The following is a 23,289-nucleotide window of genomic DNA, read 5'->3' as shown; positions in this document are numbered from 1 at the left end:
GGGAATTTCCACCGTGAATCTTGTTATACTGTTGTCATCAGAGACGTTTCTAACTCCCTTGGCTCTGTGCATATGGTAGCCACTCATGCGAGCCGGCATGACTATAATTGATTGAATTCCTGCCAGGCATGCAATTACAACAAATCTGATTTCAAAATAAATTCTCCGTCTTTCGTGGATCGGCTCATCCTTCTTCACTGAGTGCTAGAGTTGATTGGAAATTTCTAGTATCTCATGCAATTAGCTCTGAGGATTATTGTAAATGGGACGGATGCTCTTCCACTTGATACAAAAGAATCCTTCTCTGGTTTTGGGAAGAGGTCAAGGCTGCACTTCCTATGGTGAAACAGCCGCTTTTCATCCAATCTTCCATTCAAAAATATTTGTGGTGCAACTTGCCCCATAAATCTTTTTATGGTTTAGGCATTTTTCCTCATCTGTACAGCTTGATTACTGTTCCATAAGTAGCCCGAGGCTGTATATTCCACTGTATGTGGGTTAATGTGTTTCAGACCTAATAATTAACCCTGATCGTGACAAACTGCTAAATGCTGGGTGCCACCTACATATTCTATCACCCTAAATATCAAGGATATTATATCACAGACCTATTACATAGCTGGGTCTATTTTCAGATGAAACAATATGCAGGAGAAAAGGGGGAATGGGAGAATTACTAAACAATCTATGCTATGCAAGAACATTTGGGGTACAATGAAATGTACATCTTCTTGTGCCTGAGCTCTTGTTAAAGCCCTTTACGGCACATGATTCAATTGACAACCAGGTGAAGGCACCTTTATTGATTATTGATCAATGTTTCTTCTTATTCACAGCTGGGTGACTGCTGCAATCCATGTTGTACCAAGCAAAGCCCTTTTACGAGGGCCCTGGGATGATATACTGTGTTACAACAAGTTGTTGTTATAAATGGGAGGGGAGGTTATTGATAATTACATTTTTGTTGTCCTATATCACTGTATTCTGCCCACCTCTTGGAAAGACACATAGGAATTTACAGGATCTGAGTCATAGAATCATAGTCGTAAACATGAGAAACAGGCCTTACAGCCACCAGGTTAGTGTCGATCATCAAGCAACCAGACTACGAGATGATCAAACTACTCTAATCCCATTTTATTCTCAATTAAACTACTCTAATCCCATTTTATTCTCTCTACATTCATCTCAACTCTCCTCAGATTCTAACACCTACACACCAGAAGCAGTTTATAGCAACCAATTAACCTGAGGTCACAAGGAGAAAGTGCAAACTTCACGGAGGCAGCACGAGAGGTCAGGGCAAATTTGGGTTCACCGGAAATGTGAGACAGCAGCTCTACAATCTGATCCACCGTGCTGAGTCCTTGCGATCAATCTTGTGAGTCCTGGTGTGGCTCTTGATGGGGTGTGAATCCATGGGAAACAGCTGCCTCTCAGCTGAGAGTTGATTCTTCATCTCAATCTGAACGATCGGGCTCCGAAATTCATCAGCCTTCCAGCTGTTTTCTTTCCACAACAAGTTTGCAGGATCCCTTACAAGGGTAGCAAGATAAAATACAGAGCAAGCTCTGGAGACTCTAAATGTCGAAGTTAACAAGTTTCCTAGCCTCTCAGCCAGGGCAGTCATTCCAGATGTACCAGGCTCCTATATAAAGCAAATTATGCTCACCCAGGGATCCAAATTGGGTTGGTGCCTAGACCTTGAAAAAGTAAACTTGTGAAATATGGCTTTAATATAAAAAGCTGCCCCATGCAAAGAACATTTTGGTGTTACCTGTTTCCATTGGGGACGAGAGGTACTTTGGGAGCCTCCTTCACTCACTCAACCTTTGTCGTCAAGGAAATGACATTGGGATTGCCACTGGAGTTAGTTAGGCAGGAGTTGGGTTAGAAGGCAAGAAGAAAAGATGCATTGCCTTTGTGTGATTGACATGCCACTATTTGCTTCTTCTAGACCAGATCCAGGGATGAACTTTCTCACTGATAACAGGAATGAATTTCAGAACGTTTTGCAGTTTGCATTCAAACCACCTGTCTTTATTGAGATACAGTACCCTCTCCCTGCTGCACAAACAACTCACTGGTCAGCACTGGATGTGGATGCTCCTGCACCCCCCTAAATTCACCAGTCAGTCTATATCCTCCTGATGTCAAATGCTATCCTGCTATGTTTTACAAAATTTCTGAGCTTTGTACCATCTGCGAACTTTAACGTTTATATCCTACACAGCTAAGTGCTGCTCATCGCTATATGTGTAGGAAAGAAGCAGAACTTATATGGGCCCTTGGGGAATACTGGTACAGACATCTCTTTAGAGTAAGAAACAACTATTTCACACTGCTCTCTACAATGTCCCTTAACAATTTTCATGCATCTATGCTGCTATAGTCTCTTTAATTACTTGGATTTTCTTTTTTTAGCATGTCGAATACATGTTTTTTTTACAGCCATTTGCACAACATCACAAGCATCGCAGGCAAGTTAGTTAAACAAATCCATGCTGATTTCCAAACCGAGCCTTGCAACACCGACCCAGTGCTGATGCCAGGACAACAGGCCTTTAAGACTCTATTTTCTTTTAATTGAGTGGTATAATATGGCACCAGAAGCATGATGACTCTTTGTGTACTGCTTTGGTGAAGTCTACTAGTCTTGCACTACAATCATTGCATTTTTTAAATGTATTAATTATTGTGCGTACATATAATATGATTTACTGAATTGTAGCAAATCAAATATCCCAAAGACGTACAGGTATGTAGGTAAATTGGCTTGGTAAATGTAAAAATTGGCCCGAGTGTGTGTGGTATAGTGTTAATATGCGGGGATCACTGGTCGGCGTGGACTCGGTGGGCCGAAGGGCCTGTTTCTCAAAACGAACCGAAACTAAACGAAGAATGTCACTGTCTACGCTTGGTCTCGCCGAAGTAAAGGAGGTCGCATTGGGACCACGGGTTGCAATAGATGTGGTTAGAGGAGGTGCAGGTGAACCTCTCTCTCACCTGGAAAGACTACTGGAGCACCTATTTGGATGTGAGGGAGAAGGTATAAGGGTAGGTGTTACATCTCCAGTGGTTACAGGGTAAAGTACCTAGCGAGGGGGTGGTTTGAGCAGGAAGGATTGAGTGAACCAAGGGAGGGGTCTCTGGAAGGAGGTAAGGAGTGGGGGTGGGAAGGTGTGACTGCCTGTGTGATCACATTAAAGGTGGTGTAATTGTCAGAGAATAATGTGTTGAATGTGAAGGCTGGTGGGGTATTAGGACCTGGGGAACTCTATCCTTTTTCTGACTTGTGGGAGCTGGAGGCGAGAGTGGAAATATGGCACACAGAGGAGATGCAGGTGAGGGATCCCTCTATACAGCAGGGGGAGGAACCACATTCACTAAAGCAAGTTGTCATCTCAGGGTATTTTATCTTTATCCATGTTTATTCTATATAATATTACTTCTACCAATTCTCTCAATGTTGTGACAGCCGCATCTACATCGGTAGTTAAGTGAGATGTGGCACAGTGGCGCAGCGGTAGAGTTGCTGCCTTATAGCGTCAGAGACCCGGGTTCGATCCTGACTATGGGTGCTTGTCTGTATGGAGTTTGTATGTTCCCCCTGTGACCTGCATAAGTTTTCTCCGGGATCTCCAGTTTCCCCCCACACTCCAAAGATGTACAGGTTTGTAGGTTAATTGATTTGTAAATTGTCCCTAATGTATGTAGGATAGTGTTAGGATGAAGAGATTGTGGGCCAGCTAGTACATGGTGGGCCGAAGGACCTGTTTCCACCCTTATTCTCTAAACTAAACTGAGATGCAATGTATTCATTTATTATCTGACCACACAAGAAACAATCCCGTATTGTTCCTGATTAGTCCTAACACTTCATTTATAATTTGAATATAGTTGAATGAATTTTGGACGCTTATCTATGTTCGCGACAGATTTACTCTTTCTCTGTCCCATCCCTTTTTAAGATCTCCTCTGAACTATTGACAAGCAGTTTAATTCTCTAATCGACCGCATTTTTCATGAACTTCCTTTTATGATCATATTTTAATATTTACATCTCTAGTTATTTATGGAGCTCTTTTAACTCTTGGGGAAGGTTGTGTCCGTATACAACTTTCTCCCCTTATTGTTAACAGTTATAATTTACTGACCAATTTTTATTTCTAGTGCACATGAGCCAAATCCTTATTTATCTCACTGAAATTATCCCTTCCCCTGGTATCCCTTATCCCTACTCCAGTTAATATTTTATCGTTTGTCTATGTTTCAATGTTATGATCATTGTTCTCCAGGTGTTTTCTCACAGAAACATGTTCTGTTGACCCATGTTATTTCCAAGTATTAGATCCATCACTTCATCCATCCTTGTTGAGCTGGAAGCTAAATGATCAAGAATATTGTTACTTGAGCACGTTTTCGGAAATCATTGCTTACTTTGCTCTTTACTTTGGAGTAAAAACAAGAAATGCTGGAAAATCTCGGTCAGCATCTGTGTAAAGAGAAACAGTTGATGCTTCAGGTCTGGGAATTTTATCAGTGCAGTGGACCTGGCTATGGAAATTTAGTGTTCAAGAAGGAACTGCAGATGCTGGAAAGATCGAAGGTACACAAAAATGCTGGAGAACCGCAGCGGGTGCAGCAGCATCTATGGAGCAAAGGAAATAGGCGACGTTTCGGGCCGAAACCCTTCTTCAGACTGATCAGGGGTAGATCGGAAGGGCGTGGAGTAGGGAGAGGGAGTAGCCCGAGGGGAGGGGGGTGGGAGGAGACAGCATGAGGGTTAAGGAAGGGGAGGAGACAGCAAGGGCTAGCAAAATTGGGAGAATTCAATATTCATGCCATCCGGACGCAAGCAACCCAGGCGGAATATGAGGTGCTGTTCCTCCAATTTCCGGTGTTGCTCACTCTGGCAATGGAGGAGACCGAGGACAGAGAGGTCGGATTAAATTACCGCAAGTATTGTGCTGCTAACATTATCTGCCTATTTAATGTGTAACACCGTGATTCCAATCTCATCACAAATAAATCATAATTTGGCTGAAATATACACTGTCCATAATGTATATAAAATATCAGGTCTTTGTGGGACATTTATGATTTAACTCAAAATAGGCAGCTAGCCTCAGGTATAATACAACCACTGTGTTATGTTCTATTACACATGATTCTATAAACTGTGTTTTGCATTAATCCAAATAAAGGGTGCTGAAAATGACTTAAATCTTAACAGACAGAAGGTGGAATCGGAGCCAAGATTGTAATTTGTAATTGTAATGAATTTATTAGCCAAGTATGTAAAAATACAATTTGATTTGCCAACAGTCATACAAAAAAAGCCACAAGATCATAACCACATAAAAATCAAACATAGACTTAAACAGCCACCCCAAAGACGTGACAGAACCCCCAGGCCACACAGCATAACATCCATCAGTTCAATGTCCAGGCCACACACATGCTCCTTCACCGTGATGTGACCAGAGTTGCACCGACCACTGTCACACTCTCTGCAGTCCCTGTCCGCCCGAACTGTCAGAAAGCCGTCCACACTCGCACAAGACACCGGGATGTCCTCATCGTGCCATGTTCCCACAAAATACCGAGATCACTGCACTCACGGCACTCCCTCCGAGTCCTCACCAATGCACGCAGCATGTCCATCTTATTTTTTTCGGTGACCTCACATTCCCCATTGGAAGCAAATAACATACATTCTTTCATCCTTTTCTCCCACGGTTGGAGCAATCGAAACCTCCATAGTTGGGGCGATCAAAGCTCCTGCAGTCTGCGATTGAAGCTCCCGCAATCGGGGCTGTCGAAGCTCCTGCAGTTGGAGCTCCCGCAGTCGATCCCTAACAAAGGGACTGCCAACTCCACGATGTTAAAGCCGCAGTGCAGACGGAGATACGATGGACAAAGTTGCATCTCCGTCAAGGAAAGAGATAAAAAAGGTTTTCCCCCAACCCTCCCCCTCATCCCCACATAATCCAAAAACTAAAAGTACACTAAAAACATACAAGTGAACACAGACCAAAACAGCAAAAGAAGAAAAAGATGAGACAGGCTGTTGGCGAGGCTGCCAGGTACAGCGCCACCCGGTGGTGCATGAGATGAGAGAAGATGAGAGAAAACAAAATAAAAGTTGTTAACTTAGCTTTCATTTTATATTTTTTTACTTTCTACAAATGGATATTGTTCTACTTTCCTAGTCATCAGGTTCTTGCACAAACCTAATACTACATCAGCCACAGAACACAGAACATCTCTTGCACTATTGCAGACTTGTTTTATCAATTGTGTTTTACTGTATTGTCTTGTTTTTTTCTTTTACTGACGAAGAATTTATGTATAATTTTATGTGAAATTTATAGTCATACAGATGTATGATATATGTTTTGTATGTTGCCTGTGATGCTGCTGCAAGAAAGATTTTCATTGTACCTGTACATCACCGTACATGTGCATATGGCAGCAAACTCAACTCAACCTGACTTGGGTTAAATATGGACAATGTGAGTGAGTGGGTGAGAACATGCCAGATGGAATATAATGGGGAAACAATACGAGATTTTCCATTCTGGTGCACAAAAGAGTGGTGTATTTGTTAAAAGGTGGGATTGCAAGGTTAGCAATTATTTTCTTGTTGTTCTTGATGTTCTTGCAAACATGTAGAAATCTCATCGGCCATTTCATTTCTTGCATTTCTTCTATCATCAACAAACGTTGAATTCCTGAGTCCAGCAGCCTGGCAGTTAGCAGCCTATGATTGCAACAGGAAACAAAAATGTATTTACTTCTCTTTTCCTTAACATATGCAACAATCCTATCTAATAAATAAATAAAAGATGTGCCACTTTCATAAACTCCAATATGCTTGGAGACAAAGTATTTCTTCAGGTATGTGGGTTGTTGTAATATAGAAAATGCACAACAATCACAACAAGTGGTGGCACGCTGGGTTAGCGATAGAGTTGCTGCCTTACAGCGCCAGAGACCCGGATTTGATCCTGACCGCAGGTGCTGGCTGTACGGAGTTTGAACGTTCTCCCTGTGGCTGCATGCGTTTTCCTTGGGTGCTCCAGTTCCCTCCCACACTCCAGGTTTGCAGGTTAATTGGCTTCAGTAAAATTGTAAATTGTTCCCTTATGTGTGGGATGGTGCTAGTATGTGGAGTGTGGGGTTAGTATGGACTCGGTCAGCCAAACGGGCATGTTTCTGCACTGTAACTCTAAAGTCTAAATGCATCCACAAACAGGAGTGTGACACTGACCAGATAACTTGCTTTAGTGGTGTTGATTGATGAAAATATATATGTCGAGTTACCAAGTATAACTATTGATTAGTAGGACTGGATGTTACAATCCCTAAGGTTCTTCACCACAACTAACACCCGGTATTCTTGGGGGTGATCACTAGGTGATTTGGCTACCAATCAGACACATCTTCAGTTGTGTACCTTAACGTCACTGGGTGTTTCGGCCTTTTATCACAAGACACCCTCAGTCGAGGCAGGCCTACCGCAGGGTGATCAGCCCTGGGTTTGTGTCTTATAGTTAGCCACTAGATGGTCACGTGGCAGCCCAGACAGCATCTTTTCTCCTCAGCCACAGCCAGTGACTGCTCCATTCTGCTTTTTTCCCTTCCATCTTCCTCTCTACTGCTGACTGTGGCTGGTTGGGCTCTGGACTCGTGTCCGTTGGTGGGACTGTACTTGGTTGAGTTTTGCCTGGGGTGCTGATACCCTGTGGACTGTGGTGGTTAATCTGCCACTGGGCTTCACTCGACTGATTTGGTCTACTAAGATAAACACAAAGTGCTGGAATAACTCAGCGGGTCAGGAAGCATCTCTGGAGAAAAGGGATGGGTGACATTTCGACTCGGAACCCTTCTTCAGACCATCGATGAGGTGAGACCTGATAGAAGTTTATAAAATTATGAAAATCATAAAAAAGGTAGACTTGCGGAATCTTTTTGCCAGCTTGGAAGTGTCAAACACAAGAGTCAAAACGTTAAGATGAGTGGAGGTCCTGTGCTGGGCTGCTCTGTCCTATGTTCCCATATTGCCTTCAGCTTAAATTCCAGTCACTGAGGCATGATTTGAACCTATAACTCTTTGACTCATAGGACAAACTATTGAAAGATATTTCTCTGTCTAAAGAAGGGTTTCGACCCTAAACGTCACCTATTTCTTTTCTCCAGAGATGCCGCCTGACCCGTTGAGTTTCTCCAGCACTTTATGTGGTTGGAGGTACTATTGACTGAGCCATGTGCAGGCCCGTACGAAGCTTTTCAAAAAGGGGGGTGGCGTGAGCGGGGGTGTGGGCGGGCCAGAACGGCGGAGCTGAGCGGGGGGGGGGGGGGGCGGGCCTGAACGGCGGTGCGGGGTGGTGGCGAGATTTTGTTATTACTCTGGGGGGATATAAGGCTCCGCACCTCCCCTTCGGACGGCCATGATGTGTACTCTAATATAGAAAAGTGAACTGTAAGGAGGGAGGGGGGAGGGGTGGGGGGTGGGGTTGATACTAAAGGAGCAGAATTTTACTTGATTTTCTTTTGGGGCAAATGCCGTCCATTTTTAGTTTCTTTGAAATAACAGAAAAATATAATGCACATTTCAATGCATATAAATGTGATGATTAGAGCAAAGTATTGAGTAGCTTCAACCTTGAATCAATGACTAAGAAAGTTGAGAACTTTATAAGAACTTCAGTGTATCAGAATGTAACTGCATAAAAACAAAAGATTAAAAAGCAGTACAGTTTTTTTTCATTCACAAACGGAAAAGAGCATGTTTACAGCACTTTGTATAGGGTAAAAGTGAAAAAATATTTGAGAAACTCAAAATGATTTAAGGGGTTGCACTGAAATTCTACTCATGTTACATTCATTCTGTTTCACAAACACTTGGGAAATCCATCATCAGACAAGGTTGATGAAGTCTGTTAGGCTGTGTGTGTTTTGCCAATACAGTCCTTAGAAGGGCATGGTTTTAGGTTTCTCAGCATTTGTGCCTTAGTAGTCTTGGGTTTAAATCCTTCAGTGCAAACATTTATGCTTGAGGCATTTGTATGAAACTCAAAACAATCCTTCAAAGTCAAAAAAAAGTATCAACAGAACTCAAATTGATTGCTTCTGCAACAATGCCAGAAGTTAGAAGCTGTAATTTTCTTTTACAGACGCTGAAGTTCAGTAAGCATGTTTATTTTAGTTTATCTTACAATTTCATTTGCTGGACTGTGCTCTTGTCTTTGTCTCAACTCTAACAGAGGGCGATCATTGTCAGCATGGTGGTGCAGCAGGTGAGTTGCTGCCTTACATCGCCAGAGACCCGGGTTACAACCTGACTATGGGTGCTGTCTGTACGGAGTTCCTACGTTCTCCCTGTGACCGTGTGGGTTTTCCCAGGGTTCCTCCCACACTTCAAATACATACAAGTCAGACAGTTAATTGGCTTTGGTAAAGATTGTAAATTGTCCCTAGTGTGTAGGTAGTGCTAATGTACAGGGATCCTTGGTCAGCGTGTTTCTGCACTCTATCTCTAAACTGAACTCCTCCATTACCACATCAACTATTCTAAAAGAACTGGCTGATGCAAATACGTACAATGCATCCAAATTGTCTTTATTTAAAACTAAAATCGGGAGATGGGTTTAACATGTGGCCAAGCATCACACAAAGTCAACATTATCCAGGGTGTTTTACACAAACAAGCCTATTTCTCCTTACTATATCCCTTTACTTGAATGTTCTAGGTATATGTTTCTGGCAAGCGATCAAACATAGATACAGGGAGTAAATTATATCTTGTCTGCTAGTTCATGGATGTTGACATCAATTATGAAAACGTATCAAAAAAGTCAATTTTTACACCCTTGTTTTTAATATTGTTAAGATGAAAAAAATATATATTTTGGATGGCTGTCAGGTGCAATCGAAAAGCCCTATACAATATTAAAGATAAGCCTTCATTTTTGAATAATATAATTTATGATTGAGCCAGAGAAAGGGCAGCATGGTGGTGCAATGGTAGAGTTGCTGTCTTACCGTGCTTGCAGAGCCGGAGACCCAGGGTCGATCTGGACTACGGGTGCTGTCTGTACGGAGTTTGTACGTTCTCCATGTGGGTTTTCTTTGAGATCTCCGGTTTCCTCCCATACTCCAAAGACGTACAGGTTTGTAGGTTAATTGGCTTGGTAAAAATTGCCCCTAGTAGTAGGATAGTGTTAATGTGCAGGGATTGCTGGTCGGTGTGGACTCGGTGGGCCGAAGAGCCTGTTTCCATTGCTGTATCTCTAAACTAAACTAATTTCTTCCAAATAATTTTCATCCAAAGGCTCCAAAGAATAATATTTGTGCATCAGTCATTCTATAAAACTGTAAATCTGCTTCACATTGAAACAATTGTACAATGGCAAATTGCATTGAGATAAAAAACGAGATTTCATTAAAATATTTTCTTTACAAATTTGAACCTGGCAACTACCTAGTAACAATATGTATGGGACTCATATCTCTTTGATCTCTATTCTTCTCCAAGTGATCAATTTTAGTTTTTAGTTTTAGAGATATAGTGTGGAAACAAGCTCTTTAGCCCACCGAGTCACGCTGACCAATGATCACCAGTACACTAGTTCTATCCTACACTACACACTGGGGACAATTAACACAAACCAATTAACCTCCAAACCTGCATGAGTTTGGAATGTGGTAGCAAACTGCAGCACCCGGAGAAAACTCACGCATTCAGAGGGAGAATGTGCAAACTCCATACAGACAGCATCCGTAGTCAGGATCAAACCCGGGTCCCTAGTGCTGTAAGGCAGCAACTCTACCATTGCGCCACCATGCCGCCCAAGAGATGACCGCAAACCAAACCTGGATCAACTGTTTAGAAGGTAGCTACGCTCACCACCATATCACCATCACCACCACATGTCACTATTATCACCCTATACACCCATCACCATCAATAAACCAAATTTTCTCATTGCTAACTTATGCATCAACTAAAGACTTACTTATGGTTCTACTGTTAAATCAGAGTGTAAAGTTGCCATTAGCCCAAAGTAGTGAAGAAAAGCTCCAGGGCAGTGCTGGGGGGGGGGGGGGGGAGTGAGGGGGGGGGGGGGGGTGGGTGGTTGGTGAGGCGGAGCAGGACAAGGTTTGCCTACAAAAAATCTACTTACATACCAGGACAACTGATTGAACCATCATTTTGAAAAATTGTCAGGTGCTCCTGAATGACTCCAAAGCATCTAAAAATTGTTAGAAATATTGAAATAGTTAATAATTATAAAAATTAGTAAAGCTTAAAGTTTCAAACACTTAACAGTACTCATACTTCTAAACAATAGACAATAGGTGCAGGAGTAGGTCATTGGCCCTTCGAGCCAGCACCACCATTCAATGTGATCATGGCTGATCTCCAATCAGTACCCCGTTCCTGCCTTCTCCCCATATCCCCCGACTCTGCTATCTTTAGGAGCCCTATCTAGCTCTCTCTTGAAAGTATACAGAGAACCAGCCTCCACCGTCTTCTGAGGCAGAGAATTCCACACTCACAACTCTCTGTGAGAAACAGTGCTTCCTCGTCTCCGTTCCAAATGGCTTACCCCTTATTCTTAAACTGTGGCCCCTGGTTAAGAATAAGTTTTATTCTTAAACTCTGGACTGCCCCAACATCGGGAACATGTTTCCTGCCTCTAGCGTGTCCAAACTCTTAACAATCTTATATGTTTCAATAAGATCCCCTCTCATCTTTCTAAACTCCAGAGTGTACAAGCCTAGCCGCTCCATTCTCTCAGCATATGACAGTCTCAGGAATTACCCCTTAGATAAATTAAAGCAAGCACAATTAATTTAACCTTATACAAAACCCCTTTGCTCCATAGCTATGCCTTTTTGCTTGAAGAAGATACCTCCCTTTTTTGGCCACGGTTCATTAATTACACCAGTAGAGCATTTAATGTTTTCGAGAATGTTTGGTTTATCACTTTCCAAAATATACTATGAATATTTACAACTTTCATACAGTTACCCATTCATTTGTCATTCCAGTTCACTATTGTCAATTTATATCTTGTCCTTCAAAATTTGCTTAACTTAAATTTAAAATCTTTTATTGTAGTTTACTTTTCTCCCAAAACTGAAAATCGAACCATATTCTCCTCAAGCTGTTCATTTACCATCACTGTTAACTAATTCTGGCTGGCTGTGCATCAATAAATTCACTATACCTTATACCCTTGATGGCTCTAAAATATATATTTTCCCATGAAATTGCCCTGGATTCAGTCTAGAAATTCACTCCCTCTGTGTTTTGAGATATTTTGTTTCTTACAGAATAAGTGAGAATTAATTTTTGCCACAGGCCTCTCTAAATTCCATATTTTAATCTTCCCATTGCCATATTGTTATTACCTTTGTAGCTCACCTCCACTGTAGTCCTTTTCTTAATTCTACCTGAAGCTACCTGTTCAGTAAATCTGAAATGTATTATTTCTACTGAACATGTTTCCCTCTGCTTAACACTGTTACTCGGGGTGTGGCTGCCTTTACATCGGCAAGACCAAGCATAGAGCAGGAAAACATTTTACAAAATACTTGCCCTCAGTCTGCCAAAGCTGACTGTATCACCCAGTTGCAATTTGAAGTTAGAATATGGATGCATAAATACACTCTGAGATTTTAGTCCATAGACTATCCACTCCATCCTATGTGTTGGCCGTGACCTTACCTCTTTTAAAGTATTCCCTCTATTTCAGCTCCTGAGGCATTCAGGTTTAAGGTTTCAAGGTCAGTTTATTGTCACATGTACCAATTAAGGTGCAGTGAAATTTGAGTTCCATACAGCCATACTAAGTGAAAGGCAACAAGACACTCAACCACATAAAGTTAACATAAACATCCACAACAGTGGATTCCACATTCCTCACTGTGATGGAAGGCAATAAAGTTAAATCTCCCTCTTTGTTCTCCCACGGTCGGGGTAGTCAAGCCATCCGTAGTCGGGGTGATCAAAGCCCCCTTCGGGGTGATCGAATCACCCGCATCAGGTCGGCTCTCGAATCGGCCTCTTCTTACCAAAGAGCGCGCGCGGGCTTCGTGTTAAAGTCCACAGGCCCCGCGGTTGGAACTTCAATCCCCGGTAAAGGCTCTGCGATGTTAAAGTCCTGCAGGCTCCCGCGGCTTGGAGCGCCGGGTTGGTCTCCAGGAAAGACCGCCAACTCAACGACGTTAGGCCGCAGTGGGGACGGAGATACAATATGGAAAGAAATCGCATCGCCCGTCAAGGTAAGGGATTGAAATGAACTTTCCCCCAACACCACCCCCCACTTAAAACAAATCAAGAAACACTAAAACATACTTTTTAACACATAGTAAAAATAACAAAAAGAAGAAAGGACAGACAGACTGTTGGCGAGGCAGCCACTGCTGGTGGCACCACCTGGTGAATCCCAACCCCAAGCTATTTATAAATTATTTACATTTCTTTACCACCACTGCTCAGATTCCAGTACTACATGTACAACTTCCTGCCATATTCTGCTACCGCTGTGCTGCCCACATTATCTCTGTCTTCTCCCACAAGCTTCTGCTGTTATGATGTATGTTTCCAGTATTTTTACATATTTACTTCTTTGTTTCTGGTGCACTTTGCGACTTTTACTCAACCACAGCACCCTGAGCATTTTACCAAATCCACAGCCCAATCATTATTATCACCCTGGTGGTCATTCATCAGGTACAAATGTAAATAGTGACAAGATATTTGGCCACCAAGGTGTGCATGCGCTCACACAAATAACAACACAAATCAGTGCTCAGAGAGTTGGAATACAGAATCAAGATCATTTTTCCCCCTTCTTATCAATTTAATTTGGGCAAAATATGTTTCTATGTTGCCATCCCATCTAACTCAATATGGCCCAATAATGGAATTCTGATTCTTCTTGTCTGTTTACCTAATTTAGATTTGCCTTATTACAATGTGGATCGTGGTTACTCCATATGTTATGTTCAGATCATTGAGCTTCACAGCAGGAAACAAGACCTACTGCCACTTGTCCATGCTGACCACGTTACCTAATTGAGCTGGACCCACTTGCCTCCTCTGTGCCCAGATCCCTTCAAACTTTTCCTATTCACATAATTTTCCAAGTGTCTTTAAATTGTCATTATTGTACCCACATCTATCACTTCCCCAGGCAGTTAATTCCACATGTGCCCTTGTCCACATTGTGAAAAAAATGCCCCTCAGGTCCCTTTTAAATCTTTCCCCTCCCACCTAAATCTATGCCTTCCATTTTTAGATTCCCCTCCACTGCTGAAAAAGCTATTCATCCTGTCTATGCCCCCATCATTGTATAAACCTGTATACGTTTACCCCTCAGCTTCCTATGCTCCAGTGAAGAAAGATCCAGCATATTCAGCCTCTCCTTACAAATGAAACCTTTCAACCGTGGTAACATCCTTGTAAATCTTTTGTGCACCCTTTCGATTTAATGACATCCTTCCTATCACAGGGCAACCAAACTGTACACAGTAGTCTAGATGTGGCCTCACTATTGTCTTGTACAACTACAACATAACCTCTCACCATCTGTACTCAATACCCTGACAGATTCACCCTCTGTCCACCTGTATCTTCATCTCCATGGAACTATGTACCTGCACCCCTAGTCTCTCTGTTTTACAATGGACTATCATTTACTGTGCAAGTTTGGCCCTGGTTTGTCCTACCAAAATACATCACATCTTGTTTATCTGAATTAAACTCCACCTGCCATTCCTCAAACCATTGGCCCAGTTGATCAAGTGTCTTAGTAGTGAGACAAAACCTTCTTCACTCTTCACTATACCACCAGCTTTAGTGTCATTTGCTACCTTATTAACTATGCCACCTATAGTCACATCCAAATCATTAATATAAATAATGAACAACAGTGGACTCAGCACCGATCCCCTGTAGAACATCAATTGTTACAGGCCTGCAGTCTGAAAACAAAAACTTCTATCATCTGACTATCGTCAGTCTGAAATCTCACCTATTCCTTTTCTCCAGAGATGCTGTCTGACCTGCTGAGTTACTCCAGCATTTTGTGTTTATCATTACCCTCCGGTTCCTGCCAATTCAAGCCAATTTTGTATCCCATTGGGTAGCTCAGAGAAGGTTGAATTTTTGCCCTTCCTTCGAAGGGGCATCTACATATTGATTGAGAAAATTTTCCCAAACTCACTTAATAAATACAACCCCCTCCAAGTCCATACACTAGGGTTGTTCCAGTCAATATTTCGATAGATAAAATCTCTCCATTACAAGCATATTATTCTTGTAGATATCTGTGATCTTCCTCTTATGAAAAATTTAATTTAAAACAATTTGCATCAGTATCTGAAGGAGTCAGGGAGATTAAAATGTACACATCAAATGTATTGTTCTGCTTCAGTGCTCATGATATCCTGTAATTAATTCTTCATTGTTATTTCAATGAACCGTGTCGGTACTATATTCTTATTGAAAGCCATCCTTCTCTTTATTATGTGTCTCTGAAATGTTAGAATGCATCCGAATGTTACACTAAGCATCTTGCCCTATTCACTCTGGTTTGCCTTTGTTGAACTGGATGGTGGCTGACCTGATAATGTCACCAAACAATCAGATTTAATTATAAGTGTCAAATATGAGATATCATTCAACTTTCTTTATAAAAACCGCTCGTTTAAAACACTGCAATAGTTTACAAATACAGAGCAGAAACAGGCACTTCGGCCCACCGAGTCCACGCCGACCAGCAACCCCCGCAGTCTAACACTGTCCTGCACACACTAGGGACAATTTACAATTATACAAAGCCAATTAACCTACAAACCTGTACTTCTTTGGAATGTGGGAAGAAACCGGAGATTCCGGAGAAAACCCACGCGGTCACAGGGAGAATGTACAAACTCCGTACAGACAGCACCTGTAGTCAGAATCGAACCCAGGTCTCTGCCGCTATAAGGCAGCAATTCTACTGCTGCGCCACCTAAATATCATTGTAAGTTTGCAGATCAGAAAGGTTGATGGCATTGGGGATGCAGAATCTTGCTAACCTTTGATTTCCAAAGGAAAGCTCCACTATTATAACCAGTACATTTAGGGCTGGGGTTTTTTCCATTTCAAAAGAGCCCTTGGCTTGTAATATAGCTTTCCTCACTGACAAAAAATGCTTTTCTATATCTTGAGCTTTGAGGAATCTACTTTATTACTTAGGTTGCTACCCAAATGAATTGAAGCCAAAATATTTATGTTGTCAAGGGCCTCCATGAACCTGAGGGCTTGGAACAATTTATCTGGGACAGAATAGTCTGTGATTGTTTCTCAGTGATGTAGTGAATAAATACTGTAAGTGAATAGTTATAAACCCTCATTTATCCCATGGCTGCCATTTCTAGATCAAGCTGCTGGTCATTAGTTTTTTCACGTGGTTACTTTCAATCCCCACAAGCTTCATGTTTCTCTCAGCCACGAATGCTGGTTATTCTGAATCTAACATGATCACAGAAATATTCAGCATTGGGTGAGGGAGAAGCAGTCATCCACTTGAAAGTGAGCAAAAACTGTAACCACAGCCAACAGGATGAGTCATTCAGTAGCATCCTCTCGCACCTTTGGCCCAAAAAAACCCTCAGAAACCAAGAGCAAACGGTTAGATTCGGCCTTTAAATCTGGCCTGGTCAACATATTCACAGTTAACAAACATCAGATACTAAATTTCCAAGTGCACAATAGATTCACAGTACATTATAGAGTATTGAGTATAGAAGTTGGGATGTAATGTTAAAATTGTACAAGGCATTGGTGAGGCCAATTCTGGAGTATGGTGTACAATTCTGGTCGCCTAATTATAGGAAGGATGTCAACAAAATAGAGAGAGTACAGAGGAGATTTACTGGAATGTTGCCTGGGTTTCAGCAACTAAGTTACAGAGAAAGGTTGAACAAGTTAGGGCTTTATTCTTTGGAGTGCAGAATGTTAAGGGGGGACTTGATAGAGGTCTTCAAAATGATGAGAGGGATAGACAGAGTTGACGTGGAAAAGCTTTTCCCACTGAGAGTAGGGAAGATTCAAACAAGGGGACATGACTTGAGAATTAAGGGACTGAAGTTTAGGGGTAACATGAGGGGGAACTTCTTTACTCAGAGAGCGGTAGCTGTGTGGAATGAGCTTCCAGTGAGGGTGGTGGAGGCAGGTTCGTTTTTATCATTTAAAAATAAATTGGATAGTTATATGGACGGGAAGGGAATGGAGGGTTATGGTCTGAGCGCAGGTATATGGGACTAGGGGAGATTATGTGTTCGGCACGGACTAGAAGGGTCGAGATGGCCTGTTTCCGTGCTGTAATTGTTATATGGTTATATGGTTATTAAATGGACACCATTTTCACAATGGAGTATTAAACTTTATGTTTGTTTTTTTCACTAAGACACATTGTGCTGACTTCAGGCCCGTACGAAACTTTTCAAAACGGGGGGTGGCATGACAGGATTACAAAAAACTTAATGTGAAATAATGTGCGCTCTACGCACATCACGAGCGCGAAGCGTGAAGTCCCTCGATGCCAGGGTCCATGGCCTGCTCAAGGGCCCTGGAAGCTCAGGGGTTTTAGATGCTTTCTGATGCATTCTGAGCCTTATTTTGGAGCGTTTTTGCACCAAATTTATGACCAATATTTCAGAAATTAACAGGAATCTGAGAGGTAGCTTTTTCGCACAAAGGGTGCTGGGTGTATGGACCGAGCTGGCAGAGGAGGTAGTTAAGGCTGGGACTATCCTAATGTTTAAGAGACATTTGAACACGTACATGAATAGGACAGATTTAGGTGGATATAGGCCAAACGCGTGTGAGTGGGACTAGTTTGGATGGGGCATGTTGGTCGGTGTGGGCAAGTTGGGCCTGAAGGGCCTGTTTCCACACTGCATCATTCTATGGCTAAAATGTGAAGAAGAAAAATGCATGTAGATAAGTAGAGCAGATTTGAAAGAGGAGTGAAATGTAAAGGCAGAGAGAGGTTTATGGGTGGAAAAGAACATAGGAAAGGAGGCGGGAGAGAGGGCTTGGGCAGATGGGTGAAGGGAAAATAGTCACAAAGTGCTGGAGTAACTCAGTGGATCAGGCAGATCTGTGGAGAATATGAATAGGCAACGTTTCACAGAGTGCTGGAGTAACTCAGTGGATCAGGCAGCATCTCTGGAGAACATGGATAGGTGACGTTTCACAGAGTGCTGGAGTAACTCAGCGGGTCAGGCAGCATCTCTGGAGAACATGGATAGGTGACATGTCACAGAGTGCTGGAGTAACTCAGTGTGTCAGGCAGCTTCTGTGGAGAAAAGGTATAGATTATATTTCGGGTCAAGACCCTTCCTCAGTAATATTCATGATGTGACATGCATAGACATTCCTGAATGTTACCCAAACCATCGTGAGCTACTTTGTTACGGTGCTTGCCCTGTCCTATACGTCTCTGCTGCCTTGGGTGATGCAGGACAGGACACGAGCTTTGGGACATGGTGTGAAGCTGTTGCAGTCTGTCCCAGCCTGGTAAAAACCTGGATGGAGTGGATGTGGAGAGGCTAGGACCAGTGACCACAGCCTCAGAATTAAAAGACATTCCTTTAGGAAGGAGATGAGCAGGAATTTCTTAAGTCAGAGGGTGGTGAACTGCGGAATTCATTACCACAGACAGCTGTGGAGGTCAAGTCAATGGACATTTTTCAGGAGGAGATTGGTAGATTCCTGATTGATACGGGTGTCGGAGGTAATGGGGAGATGGCAGGAGAATGGGTTTGAGAGGGAAATATAGATAGAGTCATAGAGTGATACAGTGTGGAAACAGGCCCTTCGGCCCAGCATGTCTCATCTGCACTAGTCCCACCTGCCCACGTTTGATCCCTCCGAATCTGTCCTATCCATGTACCTGTCTAACTGTTTCTTAAATGTTGTAATAGTTCCTGCCTCAACTACCTCCTCTGGCAGCTTGTTCCATACACCTATCACCCTTTGTGTGAAAAGTATACCCCACAGATTCCTATTAAATCTTTTGCCCTTCACCTTAAACTTGTGTTCTGCTCCTCGATTCACTTACTCTGGGCAAAAGGCTCAACCATATCTATTCAAATCATGATTTTATACATCTCTATTAGATCATCCCTCATCCTCCTGGGCTCCATGAAACAGAGTCCCAGCCTCCTCAACTTCTCCCTATAGCTCTGGCCCTCTAGTCCTGGCAACATCCTCGTAAGTCTTCACAGTACCCTTTCCAGTTCGATGACATCTTTCCTATAACATGGTGCCCAGAACTGAATACAATACTCTGAATGCGGCCTCACCAACTTCTTATGCAACTGCAACATGACCTCCCAACTTCTATACTCAGCCTGATCCGCTGAGTTTGGCGTGGGCCCAGCGGGGGTCAGCAGCAGTGGTGTGGAACCAGCGGGGGTGGAGTGGGCCCAGCGGGGGACAGCAGGGGTGGTGTGGGCACAGCGGGAGTCAGGAGGGGTGGCGTGGGCCCAGCGAGGGTGGCGTGGGCCCAGCGAGGGTGGCGTGGGCCCAGCGGGAGTCAGGAGGGGTGGCGTGGGCCCAACGAGGGTGGCGTGGCCCAGCGGGGGTGGCGTGAGCCCAGCGGGGGTGGCGTGAGCCCAGCGGGGCTGGCGTGGGCCCAGCTGGGGCCAGCGAGGATGTCATGGGCGGGAGATGGCTTGGGCGGGGGAGGCGAGGGGAGTGGGCCCGCCGCAGCAACGTCTAGTGTTGGTGTTACAGCCGCTGGATTCAGATTCAGCCACTCCTGCCCGGCGACGGGAGAACGGAGAACTGGCCGTTTCCAAAGTGGAAACGTTGATTTTTTTCTTTCCGATTTTTTTTCCCCCCCAATTTTTAATTTTTTTTTTCTTATTCTGGGAGAAAAAAGGGGGGGCACCCAACGCATCCCCCCTTCGGACGGCCATGGACTTTATTGCATATCAATATTATTGGTTTGCGAGCCTAAATTGTAAGTCCTGGCAGATGCCTGTGACTTTACCATCTTCATTCAACATCCCTACCTTGCAGGAGTTATCAATCAGCAGTGACCAGAAGTGGGAGTACTGGTGAATCATTCCTCGCCCTATTCGAGATTGATGTTCACCTTCAGCTGAGAGTGTAACTTGGACATTATGTCTCCCCCCTCCTCAATAAGACACGTAGAGAATGAAGGGAGGATTTTGTAAAAGCTATGAAAGTAAAAGTCTATGAAAGTATCAAAGTGTTGCTACATGTCTAAGAACTGGGCCAAGAGTCAAGAGTGTTTTATTGTCATATGTCCCACACAGAGCAATGAGATTCTTACTTGCAGCAGCACAACAGAATATGTAAAGATACTCTGTAAACAATATAATAAACGAGAAAAAAATGTTTGCTTGTATGTATATAAAATATACACATATGTATATACATATATAATATGTATATACACACACATATCACCAGACACATGCATTAAAACAAACAAACAGTGCAAAAAAGACAAATACGTTTATTTGGAGATTATTTGGAGAATTAGGGAATGGGAATTTGTTCCAATCCACCACCATTTTGCTGATTTCCTAATCTTTGTCGCATTGCCATAGGAAGACTCAAATTGAGATTGGCTTTGTGCCACAGAACAGGGATTTATATCAATTAATTCCAGCATCGGGCTTTAAAAGGCTTCAGGAGAGACTGTGAAGTAGCACTGAAGGCATTGAGCAGATGAGGAAGAGAAACGGACTCTTGGTGGAAGTGGGCAGATTTATGTTCTAAGCCATAAGATTTTTGATACCAAGAATCAAAACTAATGAGAGCTGGGAGTCATACAAAGAATCAGCTCAGGATTACTAAGGGTCAAGTGGAAAGTAGAAAGATTGATTGGAGATCGTGGGGAAGAGCATCTGAATTTCTTTCCCCCAAAAGCTTAATTATGAAGTAGATGGAAGAGTCTACAACAGATGAACCCCCAGATGGAAATGATAGACATGCTGAATTAATTCTTCACATCAATCTTCCCAAATAAGATTGAAGACAAATTCCAGATACCGTTAAACAACCTTGGAAATGTATAGCACATGTTGAGGTCATTAAAACATGTGTTGCAAAGAAACACAAGGAATTAAATGTCAACAGGGCATTCGTTGCAGATGGCATGCACTTACACATCCTCAAAGAAATTGAATGGCTTTGAATTTTAAAAAAGGTGCTCCATAAAAATATAGAAAATAGCTAAATGTTATTTGTTATGAAAATAAAAATTGAGATATGGGACAGAGATAAATTATCCAAACATCAGGAGTTCATGCTACCATTTTTATTAAAGAGCAGCAGCCACCATGGGCAATGAACCCACGGCTACGTAATAAGCCATTGTTCATGAATTTGCTAGCATTCCTTGAGAGGATTTCAGAGACATTTGAATTTAGCATTTGAAGAAGACAGATGTTCATTTGCTAATGCAGACTAGATACCCAGCTAGAAGACTAGCTTGTCTGTGGAAGGGTACCGACCCAAAACGTCGCCTTTCCATTTTCTTCAGGGATGATGCAGGACCCACTGAGTTACTCGAGCATTTTGTGTCTAGCTTGTAGTTTAAAGGAGTTGATAAATGGTTAAGTGTCTATCAGGCAACGAGTAAGGTTTCCGGAAGCTTATGCTGAATTTCTGCTGTTCATAAGTGTGAAGAGAATGCTTCTTTCATTAACTCTAGCTGTGGCTAGGTGACCATTGGAAGGAAGGTTGAAAAACGTATCTGAACCAAGTTAAGCATGCGGATTACAACATTGCAGATGGAATTTAATGTGGATAATACATATTAGGCCAGGAAACATGAAACATGTGCACGTACTGACGTGGTCTTATTGTCAAAGGAGGAGAACAGAACATTTTTGGTTGGGATCATCAACCATTCACTGAAAACATCCAGCCAATATGAGGTTATATCGAGGTTAACCAAATCCTGGAATATATCTTTGGGGCATTTCATTCCAAATTGATTCAAGATATTTTAACTGCATAACTAATTAAACCACATTCGGAATATTGGAGTCTTTGAACTGCAGGTCACTTACTCCTTGCTTGAAAATCAGATGGCTGTACACCAATTAGCTTCAATGAAACAACCTTGATTTAATATTTATCAAATAGCAACCAAATATCTCCACCCTAGAAAGGAAAGGCTACTTACATATGTAAACATATGTAAACATATGTAAACTCACGCCGCAGCGGCCCCTGCAGACCGTCTGTCGTTTTTGTTTTTTGTTATCGCGTTTGAATGTTTGAATGGAGTTTAAAGTGCTTTTTGTTTTTAACTGGGTATGTGTGGGGAGGGAGGGGGGGTTGGGGTGGGGGAAACTTTTAAAATCTTTCCCCTGCACGGAGAACCCGACCTTTTCCCTGTCGGGTCTCCGTTGTTGTTGGGGCCAAGCACCGTGGAGCGGCCTCCAACCGGAACGACCTGGGGCTCCAGTCGCGGAGCTGCGGACTTACCCACCATCGCGGAGCTGGCCGAGTTCGGAGCGGGAGGAGCTGTGGTGGCGCGCGGCTGCGACCCGACCCTGGAGATTCGGAGGCTCCAACCGCAGGTCTGGTGGACGGTGACACCGGGAGCCCGCGGGTCCCTGCTGGGAGACCGCTTTTCGGGGCTTCCGCAATGGCGACTTCTCCCGCCCGAGTTGCGGGGTTGAAAATTACCTGGAGCAGGGCCTTACATCATCGCCCGGCGCGGCTTTAAATGGCCGAGGGACTTGTTAGCGCCGCCGGGGGCTCCAACACCAAGACCCGGAGCGTGGTCTTGCATCATCCTTGCATCATTAATGGCCGCTGAACACTTACTATTGCCCGCCGGGGGCTTTGACTCTGACATCGGGAGGAGAATGAGGAGTGCAGGGGAGAGATAAGACTTTGCCTTCCATCACAGTGAGGAGGAGATTCACTGTGATGGATGTTTGTGCCAATTGTGTTGTGTCTTGGTTCTTTTTCTTGTGTGTATGACTGCAGAAACCAAATTTTGTTTGAACCTCAATGAGGTTCAAATGACACAAATAAATTGTATTGTATTGTATTGTAAACCAGGGGTTCCACACTTGGACCACAATTCCAACTGCAATTTTTGAAGAAAGCTGGGAGAAACAAGCATATTGCTTGATAGATCCAAATATTGGAAGATATAAATAGTAGTCCAAGATTATCCTGGAGGGCTCTTGAAATTTTCAAAAAATAAATAATGCTTT

The 23,289-nt window shown here is 43.0% G+C and overlaps 1 long non-coding RNA gene across 1 annotated transcript; it reads right to left on the bottom strand.

Annotated features, from left to right (window-relative positions):
- Window positions 1-5,263: 5,263 nt before the first annotated feature.
- On the bottom strand, window positions 5,264-11,265 carry LOC129701100 (uncharacterized). The gene is made up of 2 exons (XR_008724154.1): window positions 11,197-11,265; window positions 5,264-6,766 (listed from the first exon to the last, which is right to left on the bottom strand). It is a non-coding gene; the product is annotated as an uncharacterized LOC129701100 (long non-coding RNA).
- Window positions 11,266-23,289: the final 12,024 nt, after the last annotated feature.

The sequence above is a fragment of the Leucoraja erinacea genome, chromosome 10 (genome assembly GCF_028641065.1).
Source record: "Leucoraja erinacea ecotype New England chromosome 10, Leri_hhj_1, whole genome shotgun sequence".
Lineage (NCBI taxonomy): Eukaryota > Metazoa > Chordata > Chondrichthyes > Rajiformes > Rajidae > Leucoraja > Leucoraja erinaceus.
Note: the sequence above shows the minus strand (reverse complement) of the source record. Positions and strands in the feature narration are given on the sequence as shown.